Below are 17,917 nucleotides of genomic sequence, written 5' to 3'. Positions count from 1 at the left end.
TGAGAATCGGTGCAAACAGGCGGAGAGACAGAGAGAGGGAGAGGGAGAAAAGAGAAAAACAGCGAGAGAAGAGGAAGTGGCAGAGAAAAGACAGAGAGGAGCGAGGAATGAATGAGTGAATGATAAAGGGAGAGAAGAGAGTGTGCGTGAACCAAAGAGAGGCATCCTCCACTTGCACTATGGCGAGTCATTTTAAAGGCTGTCGCTGATGCAGCTACAATTCACACATCAGGATTAGTTTCCACATTCTGATCAGTCTGGAGGCAACAGGTTTCTGTACAAAATGGCAAGCGGACAGACCATTAACCAGGGCTGCTGACTCCATCAAAATGAGTGACGAATGACAAGCTAAGCAGCTACCGCATTAGTGAAGAACAGCAAGGGTGCATTGTGTGGGATCCTCGAGGCGGGTGCACGAGCCATGAGAATGTAAAACGAGAAAGCACTGAGTGGCCATTTGTACAAAATAAAGACGCTTTATTGTGGTTATACCTGCAAGCAAGCCTAATAAACCACACTACATAGATTTTTTAAAAATGTATAGACAAATTATGACTCAATAAAATGTTAGACAACAGAAGATAATCATATTCCACATGCACACACACAAATGCATAGATCAACAGCGTATTTATGTTAACACAATTGCGACATATGACAAGGAATATGAACTACAAAGAGGGCTGTCAGTTACATACTGTATGGTACACGCTTGACTGGCAATTCTCCTATGCGCAGCAACAAAGGCAGGCGGTGAAATAAAATACAATCAGTGCATCACACACATTCACACACTCCTGCTCGCACACACACTCACTGGAGCACACACGGGTCATGGAGAAGTGGCTGTCATTGTGATTGGTTCCTGCTGCCGAGGGCGAACCCACAATAGCCAATTATCTGTCATTATACACCACAGCAGCTCTCGCGGTCTGGATGCCGCCGCATGTGTGTCTGTGTGCGTGCGTGTGCATGTACGTGTGTGTCATAGTGGGAGAGATTGGCAAATTGCTAGTTATAGATTTCAGCGTACTGAAAAAGAGAGGAGAAATGTAGAGGAAGAAGAGGAGGAGGAGGAGGAGGAGGGTGGTGGTGGTGAGAGGGGAGAGTTTGAGGAGGCCGGGCAGAAATGTGCAGAGTGAATATGAATGGAAACAAAGCAGAGATTGATGATTATGTTTGACGGTTGGAGCGAAGATGGGATCACGGGGAGCCGCAGACCTCCAGTGAGCTGCGTGCTGATGACAGATGCATGGTGACCAAGACATGCCTGATGCAGCAGGGCCGCAACGTAGATCGACCAGATTGACGAGCGCATCATCATGTATGACCGGCGTGTGGCCGAGCTGTGACCAGCGTGTGGCCTAATTTTGAAACATTATATGACGTCTGGCGTGACAGTATCACTTTGCATTTTTATCTCCGAGAACAGACAGCAGGGCCCATACATCCGCTCCGATTCACAGCAGCGCGTCGCTTTCAACGACTGGGCAATTTGTTTTAAATTAACAAGGCGGGTGGTGGAGAGGTGAACTGTTCCCTCTCATTTTCTCATTATATGGATGTGCGTGTGCGCCTGTTCACCGCATTCAGCTTTGCGATATGGGCTACGGTTAGTTAGAAAGTCTCCCAGCCATTATGGATGCAAATCTGACCACGGTGATGGCAGATTCTGTGACAATTAGAGGTGGAAATATAGCTCTTTTTCAGCCAAAGCTGTAGAATTCATTAGTAACGCCGAGCAGCGTTTGAATAGTGACTAATGAAGAGGGGGCAGTGATGGCGGTCGATTCGTCACATCAAACAATGCCTTGATTTGACAGTTCAGTTCAAACTTCAGTCACAATCCCTGCAAACTCAGAATGTCACATTTTATGAACTACGCAGCAAGCATGCGACGCCAGGGAGATGGTAGATCGTGTATGTACGACATCCATCAGTCAAGATCAGCTTTTGTACGCCTGGTGATTGTGAAAGAACGTCTGTCTCGGACCCCTGTTGGATGTCTGTTGATGTGCAAGTCAAGTTACATATCTGGACATCAATTTGTGCAATATGTGAACCTGAAAAGTGTATGGTAAATAGTAATGTGACATATCTGTTAAATAAATACAAATAATTACATTTTTATAAGAACATCAATAATAAAATAACACAGCAAGTTGATATCATGAATTATTTCAAAATTGTTCAATTAGTTATAGTTACATGAGGTTGCAAAGGGGCAGACTTTCTTGTAATTTCAGGATAAATTCCACTGAAACATGTATTTATGGCTGCTTCTGGCTAATGGCCTGAGCTCAAATGGACAAATGAGACTCAGGCTGGCGAACCAACGGGAAATCAGAGACTGCTGTGGCCACATCTTTACAGAGACCTGTCTCCACCGCAACATCTCGGATCAAGCTGTTGCACTCGACGGGTGGAATCAAGTTCTTAGCCAAGAGAGCGCAAGGCGAAGAGAGGTGGACTATGTGTTCACATCTTTGATCCACGGCGCTCAAACGCAGGCATAGTTCGTTGAGTCAAACTTGTAACGATGCCAACAATATTATCATCATCTTGTTGCTGCTGTTTACATTCACAGAGCGGCAAAATGGGAGCGACAGAATGATTTCCCGGAGGTATTCTGTTTGTGAATGCATGTTTACAGGCTACATAACTGTATATATGTTCTATGTTTGTGTAGCATTAAGGAGTTACAAACTTTAATTTCATTATCAACCCTCAGCTTGAAAAATGACGTTGGGACACTGTGTATAACATCAATAAAAACATGATAGCTTGGTGTTAATTATTTGTCCAGGTTTTGAATTATCATCCATTCTGTGGCCACCCGGATACAATGTAGATGAATTGGATTTAGTCGGAGGTGCTCAAAGAGTTAGAAAATTACTTTTGAGAAACTCAACAGCAATAAATTATTGAGGAAACACTGTCCGAGCCTCTGAGGATAAAGCCCAGACCTCCCGGTTAAACCATTTTCTACCAAAGAAATAGTCTACATGAAAGCTGTTAACACTTATTGTGCATATCCAGAGTAACCAGGATGCAAGAATGACAAGTCGCTGTTGAATATTTGAAAGCCAATTTTTCAACTCTGCGAGCATCACCAAGGAAATTTCATTCACTTTCATTATATTGGGGTGACGACAGAAGTTTCAGAAGAGAAAAGTGCTCAGAAACCTCAAGTTCTCAGCACATAAAACTGAAAATATGTGGTTGTGGATCCATTCCAGTGATAAAATACTTACTCTGCTATATACTTTGCTTTAATGCTACTTGAGTGAACTGCACCTCTAATGCATAAAAGAGGTTATAAAGTACAGTATCTAACATTGCCCTGTCGTGGAGTCTAGATGTACTTAATAACTACTCAATCCTCCTCATCTCCTGAGGGACATAAGGCCACAATAATGTTCCTTCACTGTCTGTATCCTTGACAACATGTTGAGTCTCACCTCAGATAAAGTTAACCTTTATTGCCTCGTCTGCCTTGTCTAGTTTTTGGTTTTGGTTGTTTTGTACTGGAATCGAGTCCATCTCAGCACGCTTGCACACTTAATGAAGATGGTAAGCATTGGTAAACATTACGGTGTCACAATTCTCCAAATCTAAGATTCGCTATGACTTTCGATTTTAGGGTCAAGTTTCAATTTAAACCCTTTTTCCATCTAGCACTATCTCATCTGGAGTTGTAGAGATCAACAGATTGTTGGTTTTATGACCTGACAGCTGTCATTAACCATGTTTAATTCTTTACAGGTCCAATATGTAAGATTTAGCATCTACAGAGTCTACAAGGTTGTACTGCAATCTTTCTACACTGGCTGGCACCACCGTAGGTTCTCCTACAGGCTTGAAAGGGAAGGGTGAGGGGAGGGATATTCAGTTGGTTGCAATCTGCATGTTCACTGCTAGATGCCACTAAGTCTGAAACACCGGTCCTTTAAACACATATGTGAATTTCACGACAACAGCTTGATTTTATCCTGTTGTTTTTATGCATGTTAGGGTTAACCAAAAACTCTTCAGTTTTCTGAGGCTGTATCAGATGTTTCGATGTTGCGGCGTTGACGACGTACACCGTGGCCTATGGGCAACATTTTCTATTGACGTCCTTCTGTATCTTGCTGTCCTCGTACTGTAGATAATAAAAGTGAAGTGCTTCACAAACAGGAGTGGCTCACCATTTAATAAAACTGGTGCCAGAGGTGTTTTATTAATGTACATCACCTGTGTTTTAAAGGCGGCGATGTCAGGACCTGTGTGATGGGCAAAATGCCAAGGTTGTCTTTTCTTCTGTGTTATGGTAGATTATATTCTGGAGAAAAGCTGAAGCTTACAATGTCCAATGTCATCATAATGTATAGACTGAAGTAAAAAAAATGTAATTTATGGACGTTATAAAATACTTTATGACCTGGATGTGAAATCTCTGCAGCTTTCAGTTCCTGCCATTCTGGCTCAGTAATTGATTTCTAAAGCTTCTTTGCATCCCCAATGAACTGTCTCTCTATTTAAGCTTGAATAGTCATGACGCATGAACCCAACTCATCACACCATCCACCTTTGAATAAATCCATCTTACTGTACATTCTTAATACACATCCAGTGTGTTTATGAACACTGATCTGTCTCTGCCTGTTTTGCAGCTATGCTCCCATAATCCCCATCCTAAACCACTGCCTGCATGTGTTTCCGTGCGTGTGTGTGTGTGTGTGTGAGTTGTCCCTTTATGTCTGTGTATTTGAGGCATGGTATTTAAGCTTCTGGCTTTCAGAGGGCCTCTCTTTCCCACGCCTTCCACACTATATGTAATACCATAGATAGCTCTCCAGTCATCCACTCCTCTCCATCGAACCACTCAACACAATGGCCCGCCTGGACAGAATCACTCTGCACTGCGCTGTCAATATCTCCATTACCATTTCAGTCAACAGAATAAACACAGTGAAAATTGAATGGTTATGGGTAATATTACTTTTAAATGAGCTGATGAAATGGGTGCAGCGATGATAAGAGAGAGTGGCTGAGATGGAGAGAGGTGATTATGTCAGTGCAGCTAAAGGATAAAAGAGCAGAACAACAAATCAAGGCTACATTTCTCAGTGTTTTCTTTTCCTTTGTGATATCCTTGTTAGGGAGGCTTTTTTATGTAAAGTATGACTGACTAGATGTAAGTCTAGAATTAATTGCTAAAATGGACATAATATGCAAAAATGCATGCATATTCCTTTAACCAAACCAAACTTCGTCTCAATTTTCTTTTGTTTCAGCTGTCATTTTTTTTTTTTATCTCACACATGTATCCTATAATTAGTTTTAATTTGGCTGCTCTTCTTTAGAGAGCTGTGGTTCTCTACAGATGAGGGGTCACAAGATGATTAAGAGGACACAGTAGGAAAGCAGAAGAGATAAAACTCGGCCAAATTGTGTTCATTTTTTTCAAACTTGCCTCTCATCTTTTTTCTCTTTTGAATTGCTATCATTTTAAAAACCAACCCCTCCAGTTGTGACAGCTGTGCTCGATATGAAGGGCCCATTTGCAAAAATAGTTATCTCTGTTGTGATTATACACCCTGGAATATCAGTCACATTGGTATTGTATTGGTTTCTTTATTTTAAAGGGCCAGTGCGTCCTTTAAGGAGACCTATAATTAAGGTTTTTTTCAGAAGCTCCATTCTCCCACAGAAACACTGCTCCTGAAATGCCTAGTCAGTAGTCTCGCCCTTAATTCTGTGACTTTGTGACATCACACTATGTCACCATGTCATACATTTGCATAATTCATGTCTAGCATCTAATAGTACATAATTGATTTAGCACAGCTGCTCTGTTGTTCTTGCATGTGTGAGCTGACCAATCAGAGGAGACTCGTTATTTGGGAGGGGTGACCTCTAAGAGACAGGAGCCAAAAGAGATTGTTCAGACAGAGGGGGAATACAGTGCTGCAGCACTGGACAGTATGAGAAAACTGATGTGTTTTTTGGGCGCTTAAGCATGTAAACCTATTCTAGTAGTAACCCAACCTGAAAATGAGCATAAAATGTCTCCTTTAAATCCGCCAACCACGTTTTTGCAAATGAACTCTTCATATGAATTGTATTACAAAGGGTTGCATGAAAACATTCCTTAATTTTCAGGGGTCAAGTTAAGTTTAAAGGGCATTTTTATGCCTTTACTTGAAAGCAAACAGTATAGAGAGACAGAAAATGAGGGGAAGAGACATGCAACAGAGGTCCCCAGCTGAACTTGAACTAGGGACATCAGAATTACATGGTCAGTGGCTTAAACTCCTTGGCCACCGTGGTGCCGCATTGAGTCTGCCCTCAGATGTGGTCATGCCAATAGAGCATATCCACAGTTACACTGATGAGAAGAAAGACACCTCGAAAGGAATGTGAAGGAAGAAAGAAAGAAAGAAAGAAAGAAAGAAAGAAAGGTCATGTAGGAAATGATGGGCTCTCCTGAGTGTTTAAGAATGGTGCTTGATGATGAATAGAAAGAAGAGTAAGAGGTTGATGAGTGGGACCCTCAGCAATGATAATCCCATTACCACTGTACTGCATTTTTAAGCTCTCCACTAATGACTGATGTGTGTGTGTATGTGTGTGTGCATGTGCGTCACATGTGTAAGCACGAACAGTGTGTGTGTGTGTGGCTGAGTCCTGCTCGGACCATCCTAATTATCAGATGTGACTCATGTGAGGGTAATTACAGCATCCGAGACAGTGGGAACAAGGCAACGAATGACCCAGAAATCTACGGGCTAATGAAGCGATAACACACACACACACAGACACACACACACTCACACACATATTCTTATTCTCTATGGCTTGCTCTCACCTCACACAGAGAGACAGGGGTAGAGTGGGAGAAAGAAAGAAACAGTCAGAAAGAGTGAAAGGGGGACAATGTTTCCCTCAGACTGCATTAGAGCGAGTAGAGAGATTTGGGAGGAGCTGTCAAGAGACGCTCTGTCAGGCGGCTTCAAGCTCAGCCCTCTTCCTCGTATGAACTAATCTGGCTGCTCTCTGTTCTCTGTCATATCTGGCCACGGCTCCACGGCACTGTGGTCCGCTTCCACCGGCGCGGATTAAGCTCGGCTACCCAAGACTAAATTCTCTATTGAAGAATCATCTAGGTGTAATCCCTGTGTGAAGCCAGCCCCGTACAGTACAGCCCATTATATCTCTCACCCATGACTGCTGCACAAAGCGGCGGCACACACGGCCGATGCAGGAGACAAGCATGGGGACAGTTTGCAGTGTATGTGGCAGCAGAGCCTCGGGGGTTTATTTAAATTGTTACGTAAAGTGAGATCGGTTCACTTAAGGTGGCCCACCGGGAACACATCATCTCATTCTCAGTCCTGGCGGGATGTTTTTCACCTCAGTGATTAAAATATTCAAATTTTAATACACCCTGTCTCATATTTCTTTGATAATCCCGTCTCCTAGTCTTTCATATTTGCATTAACATTTAACATTTGCATTTTCTATTTGATTTTTTTTTTTCCAACGACTGAATTTTCAGTTAAAAGAAAATATAGCCTACTAACGACTTTAACACACAGAAAACATTATGTCCCTATAATGCTATAAAGTTAGGATAGACCCAAAACGATACAATGAGTTGCTGTGAAACACTTCTCTCAATTTTGTCAAAAAAATGAAAGAAAAAAAGAAGGCTGACCTCTAATCAGACAAAAAAATCAAAAAAAGATAGACGCCAATCACAGAAAATAAAACTTCTATCAACAAAAGCAGTAAACTGGTGTCTTATTGTTGTTGTAAATCTGGCCTCAACTTAGCAAGTTTTGCATGTATACATGTTTAGTCTGGATTCGATGCCAGCAACATGTATCAAACAAGTTGGGGCCGGGGCAACAAAAGACCGGGGAAGTTGTGGAATGCTCCAAAACAAGGTTCTACAGGTAAACAGGTTCAGTGACAGGTGATCGCATCATGACTGGGTGTGACAGGGTCGTTCACAAGCACAAATGGGGCGATGTTCACCACTTTGTGAAACACATTATTGTATAAGGGCTATTACTACATGGGCCAGATATGTGAACCAGCGTCAGTTTGAGTCACTGTTGCAACTTGACTTGACAGAATGCCAATATTGTAATAACTTGACAGGTTTTAATATCATGTCTCTTTGAAAAAGATTGGATACTGCTGATAACACAGGGACACTTCATAAAACCGTTGTTGGTATCTGCAAATAAATGTTTTTATATACTTTTTACACAGCACCCCCAATCTTTTTGGAACTGGGGTTGTAGTTCTCAGAGAAGTTTTAGAAAAAAGAGACCACGGGTATTGGATCAGCGCTGTGTACTGGCACATATCCTGAGCTGAGGTACTTGAAACAATATCCAGAGAGAAAAAAGATGAAGTGGCGCATCCCTTCAGACAACCAGGGGACACAAACACACAAACACCCTGAAAGGGTTCCCAAACTTGACTACATACGCTGCAGCTTGTGACCCCTTAAAACGAAGCTGCAAGTCATGCCTGAGTTCTATCAAGTTCACCAAAGATAAGTTTTCTCTTCTCAGGATGTTTCATTTGACATTTTAGACGCCTGAGGATGTCAAACTCTCTGATGCTGCAAAAGCAAAACGTAGAGACCTCTCAGGTTTATCTTAGAAGTCGTTGTGGGGGTCTTGACCCTCGGGCTGATAAGCACTTCCTCAGAACACAGTCAAAAAAAAATTATCAGCAGGCTGAACTTGAGCCTTGTTCTTGAAGCGGCGGGGTGCCTCACACAGCACCGTTTCACAGTCTGTGTGCAGAGGGCATTTCTCTTGCTTGTACCAGTTTGCACAACAGCTCCATTGACGCGGCAATTTAAGTGATAAGTGATACTGAGTGCGACCTACTCATGGTGTTGGTCTGTGAGGCAGAGCAGGTTACCCTCAGCCCACGCTGCCTCCATCACAGGTTCCCCGTCTCTGTCGCTCCTACGCAGACTGAACATGTGTGTGTGTGTGTGTGTGTGTGTGTAGACATGATTGACTGTGCGTTTGAGTGAATTGTCTTGATCATATTCCCAATTACACAGATGAGTGTCTCTTCAATGCTGTACTCTTTGGCGATAGACACAAATAAACAGACATAAACGTCGCGCAAACACACCCACTCATGCACACGAAAACAGAAACACACACACAGGCCGGAGGCACCAGGCACTTCATTTCCTATTCCACCCCCTCTCCTCATCCTCGGCACCCTCATATTCCACTCTGGCCTCCCCAACACTCAACCCACAGTCACTATAGCAACCTCACACAGAGCGACTGGCAGCCGGAGGGCTAATCATGTCGTTACAACATCTGTCAGAAAACAGAGACACACACCCTTTAAACATTCATACATCTGCACATACCCCCAGCAGCACTTGGACTCAGGTGTCGATCTATCCTCTCAGACATCCAGGAAAGTGCATGCCTATACACGCTCACAGGCATGTCTTTATTAACACACACACACACACATACCCACACACAGATGCTACGATAAGGTCAAATTGAAGTTTTTTTTTTACCTTTGCTCATGGTTCATCCTGGAACATGAAGTTTAAAAGTGGGAGCTGGAACAGAACAAGACAAGATTTTTCATGTGAGTTCGAGGTGTCTGTCTGCACACTTGATCTATGAACAAAAAGCCACATTGATTGGTTTTTAGCAGTATTTTCTCGGCCAGGAGGAGTCATTTGCTTGAAAACCTGTCTTGGATGAGACAGAGAGATAAATGAAGAGGAGGCCTGCTCAGGGACTTGCTGGTAAAATGGGACAATCAAGTCAGACAGAAACATGCCTGCTGGGTATGTTGCTCTGCTGCCACCTGTAGACCAGACCTGGTACTCCACCCACACACAGTCTAAGGACACTGACCTCAGAGCATCCATCCTGATCTGGCTTATTAAACTGGGAAAACGGGAGCTAGGAAAAATGAGTATTTGACTTGTGCAAACTAGTTGTGGACCTGCAGTGTTCCAGATGCCGTCTGATTCAGAAACAGCCCCCTCGATAACGTCTCACTTCCTTCACTGTACAGTGCGTGTGACTCCCAGTGAAGCAAGCGCTCCGCTCGCCTCAGTATACTGCGCGCATCATCTGACGATACTTTCAAAGAGTTTGATGAAATCTATTTTTGTTTTTTGAAGTTTGCTGAGGCTTCCTTCCAAAATGAGTCACACACGCAGACACACACGAGCTCAACTCAAACTCCAGCCAGCCTCAGAGACAGAAAGTGCCACTCAGAGACACACACACACACAGCCTACGTGCAGCCTCTGCATCTTTTAACAAACCGGAGTGGGGTGAGCGAATGCTTTATATTTAGAATGGTGACGCTATGCAAACTTGAGCGCTAACATGAGAGGAAAGCTCAGCGATGCGTTGGAGAGCTGCATATTCAATAATGTATCAGAGGCAGCGTTTTAAAAACAGCTGGGGATCGCTGCTCTGTCTTGTCCTGTCTGCCGGTCTGTCTCTTTGCATGTCTTTCTTCCAGTCTGTCCACTGCGACGGCAGCAGATTTGCCTCTCCTGCAGGGAGCTGATGTTTGGTTAAACTTTCATCCTGTCGACAGTCTCTTCACTCGCTCTCTCCGTCCCCGAGGATGAGTCCCTTTCTGTGCTTCCTTCTTTCGTTCTCTCTCTCAGATGCAAGATCCCACCCCCTTTCTCTTTCTTTTTATACTCCCTCCCTGTGTCTTTCTCAGCAGACATGGCGCATCCTTTTAGCAACATAAACCATTCACAAGTCAGGCCCTGGACTGATCTGCTTTTGACGGCGAGGGAAAGAAGTTTATATGCGTGTGCGCTTGTGTGTTTGAAGGTCATCGTCGTATCCAGTACTTACGTGTTTCAGTACACAGGTCCACTGTGCTGCTTCATCCTTGAGGAATGAAAGAGCAAGAAATCTCCCCAGAATTCTCCTGCAAGAGAGAAGAAGAGAGAGGGAGCAAAGAGGGGAGGGTGGGGAAGAGAGGGGAAAAGGAAAAGTAGGAGAGGGATTAGGAACAGAAGCCTTAGCCTTTCAGAACTGAACGCTCTTAAAGCCAACTCCGCTTTCAACTAGGGTCCTTGTGTTTGCGTCTCCTCTGAACTCGCCTTCGCATTTGTGTGTGTTGCGATTATGAGATATCGTTTCGATTGAGGCTTTCCAGGTTAAACATAATTTAAGGGGGCCATAATTTTTCCAAAAGCAGGTCAGGTCAAATGGACGGCCCCGGCTCAACTCCTACTGGGGGCTTTTAAGGCTTTCAAGGCTTCCATGCCGGCTACTTACAAGCCGCTGCGAAGGGGATGCGGGGCTATAAAAGCACAGAGTGGGAAAAGCATACACCACCTCAGTATGATAAGTACACACTCTGCTGGATCAAAGGGGTTGCATTAGGACACATGCGTGAATACTGGCAAAGAGGTGTGCGAAACGTAAGCAAAGAGAGGCCGTGTACACAAACACCCACACACATCCAGATGTTACTCTTCAGTGTTCTGCGACGGTATCCAGACTTCTTCTGCCATCTATGGAGTGCAGCAGAGTGCAGCAAGTCGTAGCAAAATAGAAATCACTTTGGCTGGTGGAGTGAAATCAGGATGGGTCTCATGGGCAGTTGCAGTGTTATTCTTTTGGTATCCCTCCTCTGTTGAACTCGGAGACCCTGGACAAACAACTTTCCGCAGTATTGCTGTGAATCAGCCACTGCAGTACATCAGTTTGTAACTTTTTTTTGATGTAAATATCCAATCTGAGCACTTTTAACACCATCTGATTCTTGTTGTATGCCCTTATTTATCGCTGAACACACCATGCAGCTGGCTCTGACAAGTTGCAGGCATGATATGTTCCAGAAAAATAAGAGTCCATCATGTTTACTGTTGACAATATCGAGATTGTTAGAGGGATTCTGTCAGACAACTGGAGCAAGGTGCCGTAACACAGAGTCACCACTAGTCTGTGCTGTTACACCACTCCTGTGTTTGTGCTGCTGACCGACTTACTAAATAAGGGCAGACACGATGATGGCAGCATACATTAACTGCAGGATCTGATGATGTAAAGATCGAGAGTTATTTAATTACCAAATGAAAACTAGGACATCTGTCATTACTGTTGCATTCCTTGACCTCTTAACACCAGGTCACGAGGGCTGCGTCTCACATGATGTAATCAAAGGCCATTTGAAGAATCTGCGCTCTGAGGATCAGTCTCAGATGCAAGTGCTACATATAGTGTGTGCACTGTGGCAAATGTATGTGCACCATGTGTGAAAACTAGTTCACACTTTATTTTCAGTTGATGACACATTCCTCCCCGGATTCCTCTCCACTCGCGCCATGTTTCTTCTGTAACGATCTGACGGCGGCTGGTGAAATCAGTTGGGTGGAGGATTATTATAAGCATCGGTTACCCTCTTTTGTGGGCGCCAGTTTTTCTCTCCATCACGTTGTTTTCCTGTTGGTGTTTCAGTGCTCCCTGGTTGGAAACCACCTTGTTAGTGAGAATGTGCTTCACCTGTGCTGGCCCAGCAGAAGTAATTAAAGCCTCGGCTGCAGCCTTGTGCGGGAGAGGAAGAGTTTTGAAAGTAGATCATTTGGAAAGCTCATGTTGGTGAAAGCAATTTCAGTTTACAGCTCTTGCACAATAAGCTGGGACAAGTTATGTTATCCTCTTTTTCGGTGGACACGGCATTACTGTAGATTTCTCCTGGATTTTTTTCTGTGATAAAGTGGCACCCGCGGTGAAAGTCTGTCTGCAAACCCTTTTGGTTGCTTTGAATCTCTCTGAGGAGTCCCATGGGAACCCTTCAGAGCAGCCTCTGAATCCCTTTTATGTTGATGGCTGAAGTGACTATTCAGTAAGAATCAAAATGTTGATAGTAATTTGAAGAGAATTCAACTCTTGCTCCATCTGGACATCACCTTAAAGGTCTCTGCTGGTGGCGGAAATGATTCAAGCTGCAAATTATTTAGGTCACTAAAGTGCTTTCACATACCCTTTTCACTCCATGAACCAAACTATTTCTGCACTGACCTGCACAGCAATGGCCCAGATAATTTTTTGATGTCTAACCCGAACCAGGGCAGCTCAGTGGAACTCGGTTTACTTTGGTTTGGCTTCACTCAGCATGTGTGAAACACTCTTCTGAGGTTTCTGTCTACTGGATTCAACATCAAGTAGGTGAGCCGAGTGGGCATCAGATGGCCATCTCTTACGCCCTGCTTTGGATTTAGTGCCACAGTAAGGCCATGCATAACACTGACATGGTTACCTACAAACTTTATCTCTAGACACGACCTCCTCAGGCTACAACGTCTCTTTTTAGAGACGGTTAAAGGTCCCATATTGTAGAAAGAAGGATTTCCATGTTTTTTTGATTATGAAGCAGGTCTGGGTGCTGTATAATTACCGTTCAAGTATTAACCAACATGGCTGTGGTTGTAAAAACACCAACAGAGCTCATGTGGAAACGTAGTGGACGGTGCCTGCTCAGGCCTGTGAGAGCTGACCAATCAGAGCTGACAGGGCTTTTCAGGAGGGGGGCCTTAACGAGACAGGCGCTAAAACTGACCATTCACAAATAGGATGAATAGAGGTGGTACAATGGAGAGTATGAAAAAAAAGTTGTTTTTTTTTCAAGGTTAACATTAAAGATGCAATATGCAAGAACAGACCACATGTCAAATTCCTACTCCAAACCAAACGTGGGCACCATATCACCAAACGTTAACTGCTGCTAGCTGTAGCTGCTATAAGCTAAGTAGCTCAGTAAGCCATGTAGCTAGTGGTCCAGACTGGGAGCTCTGAGGATCAGGGGAGTGTTGTGTTTACACCACTAGTTCAGTAGCTTTGGACTGTTAAGGACTGGGGCTAGCTGGTTAGCATGCTATCTTCATCTGCTTTCTTTGCAACAATACATCATAAATCATTATGATACATCATTTTCTTTGCATTCTGTTGATATTTTTAGTTAATTTTTGTTTGTTTTCAACAAAAATACTCACATATCGCACCTTTAAAGCATTTAAACATTTTCAAGTAGACAGACAAAAATAAAAGTATGAACTTGAAAATGAGCGGGATACAGGACCTTTAAGTGTGCATGGTTTCAAGATGATATGTGTCAGCTGTATAATTTTTGAGAGAAAATATATTTCAGCAGCAAATTAAACTTTGTAAACATGTTTACTCTTTCGAGGTGTGTATGCAGCCCTGATCAAAGTTTGCCCAGAATGTTAAGGAGGTTGTTGCAGGTCAAGCTGGCAACAGGGACTCTCAGAGCGGCATGGCACAGTTTTGCGTAAACAACTTGAACTTGTTTACAACTTGTTTACGTGTGTGTGTCTGACGTTTAGGGGTTTATACAAAGGAATAGGGATCTAATCCGCCTCCGCAAGGATGATTAAGCATTTTGGGATGATACATGATGCACGAATGCCTGCGTAACTCAAGTGAGCCTTCAAAAGTGACCCGCTTCTCTTGCAACTCTGGAGACAGAAAAAGGCCTACAGTGGGATGAGGATTATTGAACAGCAGTGATAGTCTCTGTGCACTCATCCAACACCTGTACGTGAGACAGTGAGCTAACATGGAGACAGGGAAGAGACACACGCAAGATAGAAATTCGAGTCACACTTTAATCCTAAACTACATAAAAAATTAGCTCCTCTTAAAACCTAAAGCAGGATAAGTACAGCTAAATCTGGCATTTTGAGCTGAGTCAGATTACAATGCTCCAGTGTGCGTTCATTTCCTGATTTAACATACCAAATGGAACTAAATTTCCTGGGAATTATACCAAAGAGTTGGTTTTAAATCTTGTACCTCTATTGGCATTTTCGAGCGGACATCTATTCATAATACATACAATGAGAGAAATACATATACATATCATTTGACTTAATGTTGACTTATGGTAGGTTAAATTATGGTTAACTTGGGGTCAAGGGCTTAGAACAAGACAGTTCCTTGTTGGCACATTCTGTGTAAGTCTTTTAGACTGTGAATTAAACGATACAGCACATTTCACAACACTGAATTTAAAGCAGCACCAGATGACTTTCTTGTAACGATGGAAAAAATTAACTTTGTGTATTGTGAAAAGTGTCACTTGTAGTGACAGGGAATTATCACCAAACTTTCTTACATCTTTTATATATATTTTTGGCCTTTCGTGGCTTTATTTGATAGGACAGCTGAGAGATGACAGAAAAGAGGATGGGGGGGATGACGTGCAGCAAACAGCCACGAGTCGGACTCAGACCCTGGGCCACTGCAACGAGGAAGCAGCCTCTGTACGTGGCGTGCACGCTCTACCAACTGAGCTACTGTGGTGGCCCAACTCTACCAATTTTCACATTAAAGCATGTTAACAGGTTTTGAGGAGTACTACTGCATACGTGAAAAAGTTAGTATAAAAAGTATCTTATGTGGCTCCAGGGGAAACTGCATGTAATCTGATAAACTGCCTCCAGTTGCATTGTGGGTAATGTAAGCGGCAGGTTTCTAAAGGGAGGGAGAAAACGTAGATTAAAAAAGGCGATATCTCTGCTTCTGCTTTATCGATTTTTGATCATTTGGTTGGAAACTGTTCGTAATGAGTCCAGCAGTGTTGTAGAAGTAAAATGTGCCTACATTACCCACAATGCAACTCATCCACTGACTGACATCACTGGAGGCAATTTATCAAATTACATGCAGCTTCCTCTGGAGCCACAGAAGGCTTTATTTATACTACATTTTCTAAATATGCTCCCCAAGACCCGTAAACACACTTTAATGTGTCTACGCTCGCATAGTTCTTTACTATGCCAGTATCGGAAATGCTTCTGAAACTGCCTAAAATGCTGGAATCGGTATTGGCGGGTACACACGTCTGTGCACCCATCTACGGGATGGACGGCAAGCAACTTGTGTAACTACAAACACATCCGTAACATATCATCAATACAGGGTTAGTACCCAATTTTAGTGTGTACTGTAGGTTGCTAGATTGGAGGGTGTTGTTTTTGTAGCAATAACAGCATGTACAACAGAAACTGTAAAACACAGCCTGCCACTGGCTGCCTATTTCAGCTGTCTTATATCCACATTCTACATCCAGTGAGTCAGACTACAGTGTTTTGGCCTGATGTGTTATAGGCAATTGTTTGAGACATCTTGACTTTTAGCCCCCAGTCAAGTGCCGTCCTACACGCCCCATAATGCATTAAGGTACCACATTTTTCATCCTCCAGGTCTGACAGATGCCTCCATCCTTCAAACTCTTCACCCCCAGTTTGTCACCCAGGCGTTAAAATTCTCCCAGTCCATGACAATATAAGCCCTGAAGATATTGCTGGGGTTATTTTCTCTTATTTTGACGAAGTTTCAAACCCAAATTAGGCTCAGTATTACTAAAGACTAGTAAACTGATATTCATGTGTAGTTTTATAATGACCTTCAAAGGCCTTAGGTAAATCACGCTGACGATTGTACAGAAGTAATTATCTGTTCCACTCGACCTCTTGAGAAACCACTTCAAACTGGTGCTGCTGCAGAGAAAAGGGCTGGGTTTTAAGAAAGCTTTTCTCTTCACGCTTACTGGTAGGAGGAAAAGCTACAGCAGAGGGTGCCTCGAAGCAATATACAACAAAGCAAATTCCATGTAATGGCAGTGTAATGACGCAGCTTACACAAAGGGCACAAACATCCCTGCTGAGAAACGGTGTCACGTCTTTGTGAAATAATCCTATATTTTAAAATTCCATTAACACCACAATGACGAGAAAATCATGATGACTGTTCTCCAGAGCGGCAGATGCTTTTGTGTGCTTGGGGTGGCCCCGCAGTCATGGATATATGGTGACAATTGTGAATTATCATTTGGTAGGTGCAACAAATTACTCAGTGGTGTCCTACTTTTAAAGACATATTAGACGCTACTGCGCTCGGGGCCAGGAGAACAGATGACTGAGAGAGCGAAATAGTGAAAGAAAAGTGTCTACAACACAGAGGGGTAACAAGAAAAATGAACCAGTGTTACAGAGTGGGAAAGAAAGAGGGAGATAAGGAGAATTATAGCAAATGAGAAAGGGCAAATGAGATATAAGAGGGAAGAAGCGCTTCTAAAGTGGAGAAACTCTGACAGAGCTCTGCCCTGCTCCATCTGCTCAGCCATCATCCTTGAAAGGCAAAATTACACAGTACATCTAATTCTCTTGCGCAGTTAACATCAAATTGTCTCAGCGCTAACATCCTAATTCTTTCACTGGCAAAGACAATGCGTGCAGCTTTTTTCTCACTACGAACCTGCAAAGTTCTGAATAGGAAACACCTGACGTTTTCCCCTCCAAGGCGAAGGAGACGCAGTGTTAATTTAGGCAGAATGAATAGGAAAAGGTGGCAGAATGTCACAGAGGTGGCGGCAGGTGAGACCAGCGCGACCTGACACCTGCTTATTTCCTGCCTTTGACGAGGTCACAAATGTTAGGCTGATATTGGAATCCCACGAGTGCAGAATGGGAATACTGGAGCAGAATAAGAATGGCCACAGAGTGACTGCAACGGGTTTCCTAATGAAGCCTCTCAGTCCCTCTGCCAAAGTGACCCATTTTCTCTTTCTGTCTCTTTTTCTTCCCCCTCTTGCTGATACAGCTGCCCCAAATTCTTCACAGGGAAGAATATGCATAAATTTAATTAAAATGGCAAAATTATTGGAATAGATTCTTATATCCCTCCAAACCATTAGTCGTTGGGTTTGCACGGACTCCAGCGGGTGAGGAGTCTGACGGGGTCAGTCTTCATTCTCGGGAAGAAAATGTCACCATGGAGATGGTAAATTACAATAACACAGATGAACTTTCACTTTAAAGGACAAGATGGGATTGAAAAGATGTTTTAACTGTGTA

General features: G+C 43.3%; 1 protein-coding gene across 13 annotated transcripts in view; it reads right to left on the bottom strand.

Moving 5' to 3' along the window:
* Nucleotides 1–17,917, bottom strand: part of ptprdb (protein tyrosine phosphatase receptor type Db) — a 158,274-nt gene that overhangs the window by 105,797 nt on the left and 34,560 nt on the right. For all 13 annotated transcript variants that reach the window (XM_084344997.1, XM_084344990.1, XM_084345001.1 and 10 more), the window contains exons 4-5: nt 10,884–10,959; nt 9,563–9,607 (exon numbers count right to left, since the gene is read on the bottom strand). The gene's annotated coding sequence lies outside the window, so the exon portion shown is untranslated. The remainder of the gene's footprint in view (nt 1–9,562; nt 9,608–10,883; nt 10,960–17,917) is intronic.

This window comes from Pagrus pagrus (genome assembly GCF_965226575.1).
Source record: "Pagrus pagrus genome assembly, chromosome: 2".
Lineage (NCBI taxonomy): Eukaryota > Metazoa > Chordata > Actinopteri > Spariformes > Sparidae > Pagrus > Pagrus pagrus.
The sequence above is the reverse complement of the archived record's forward strand: the minus strand, read 5'-3'. Positions and strand labels throughout refer to the sequence as shown.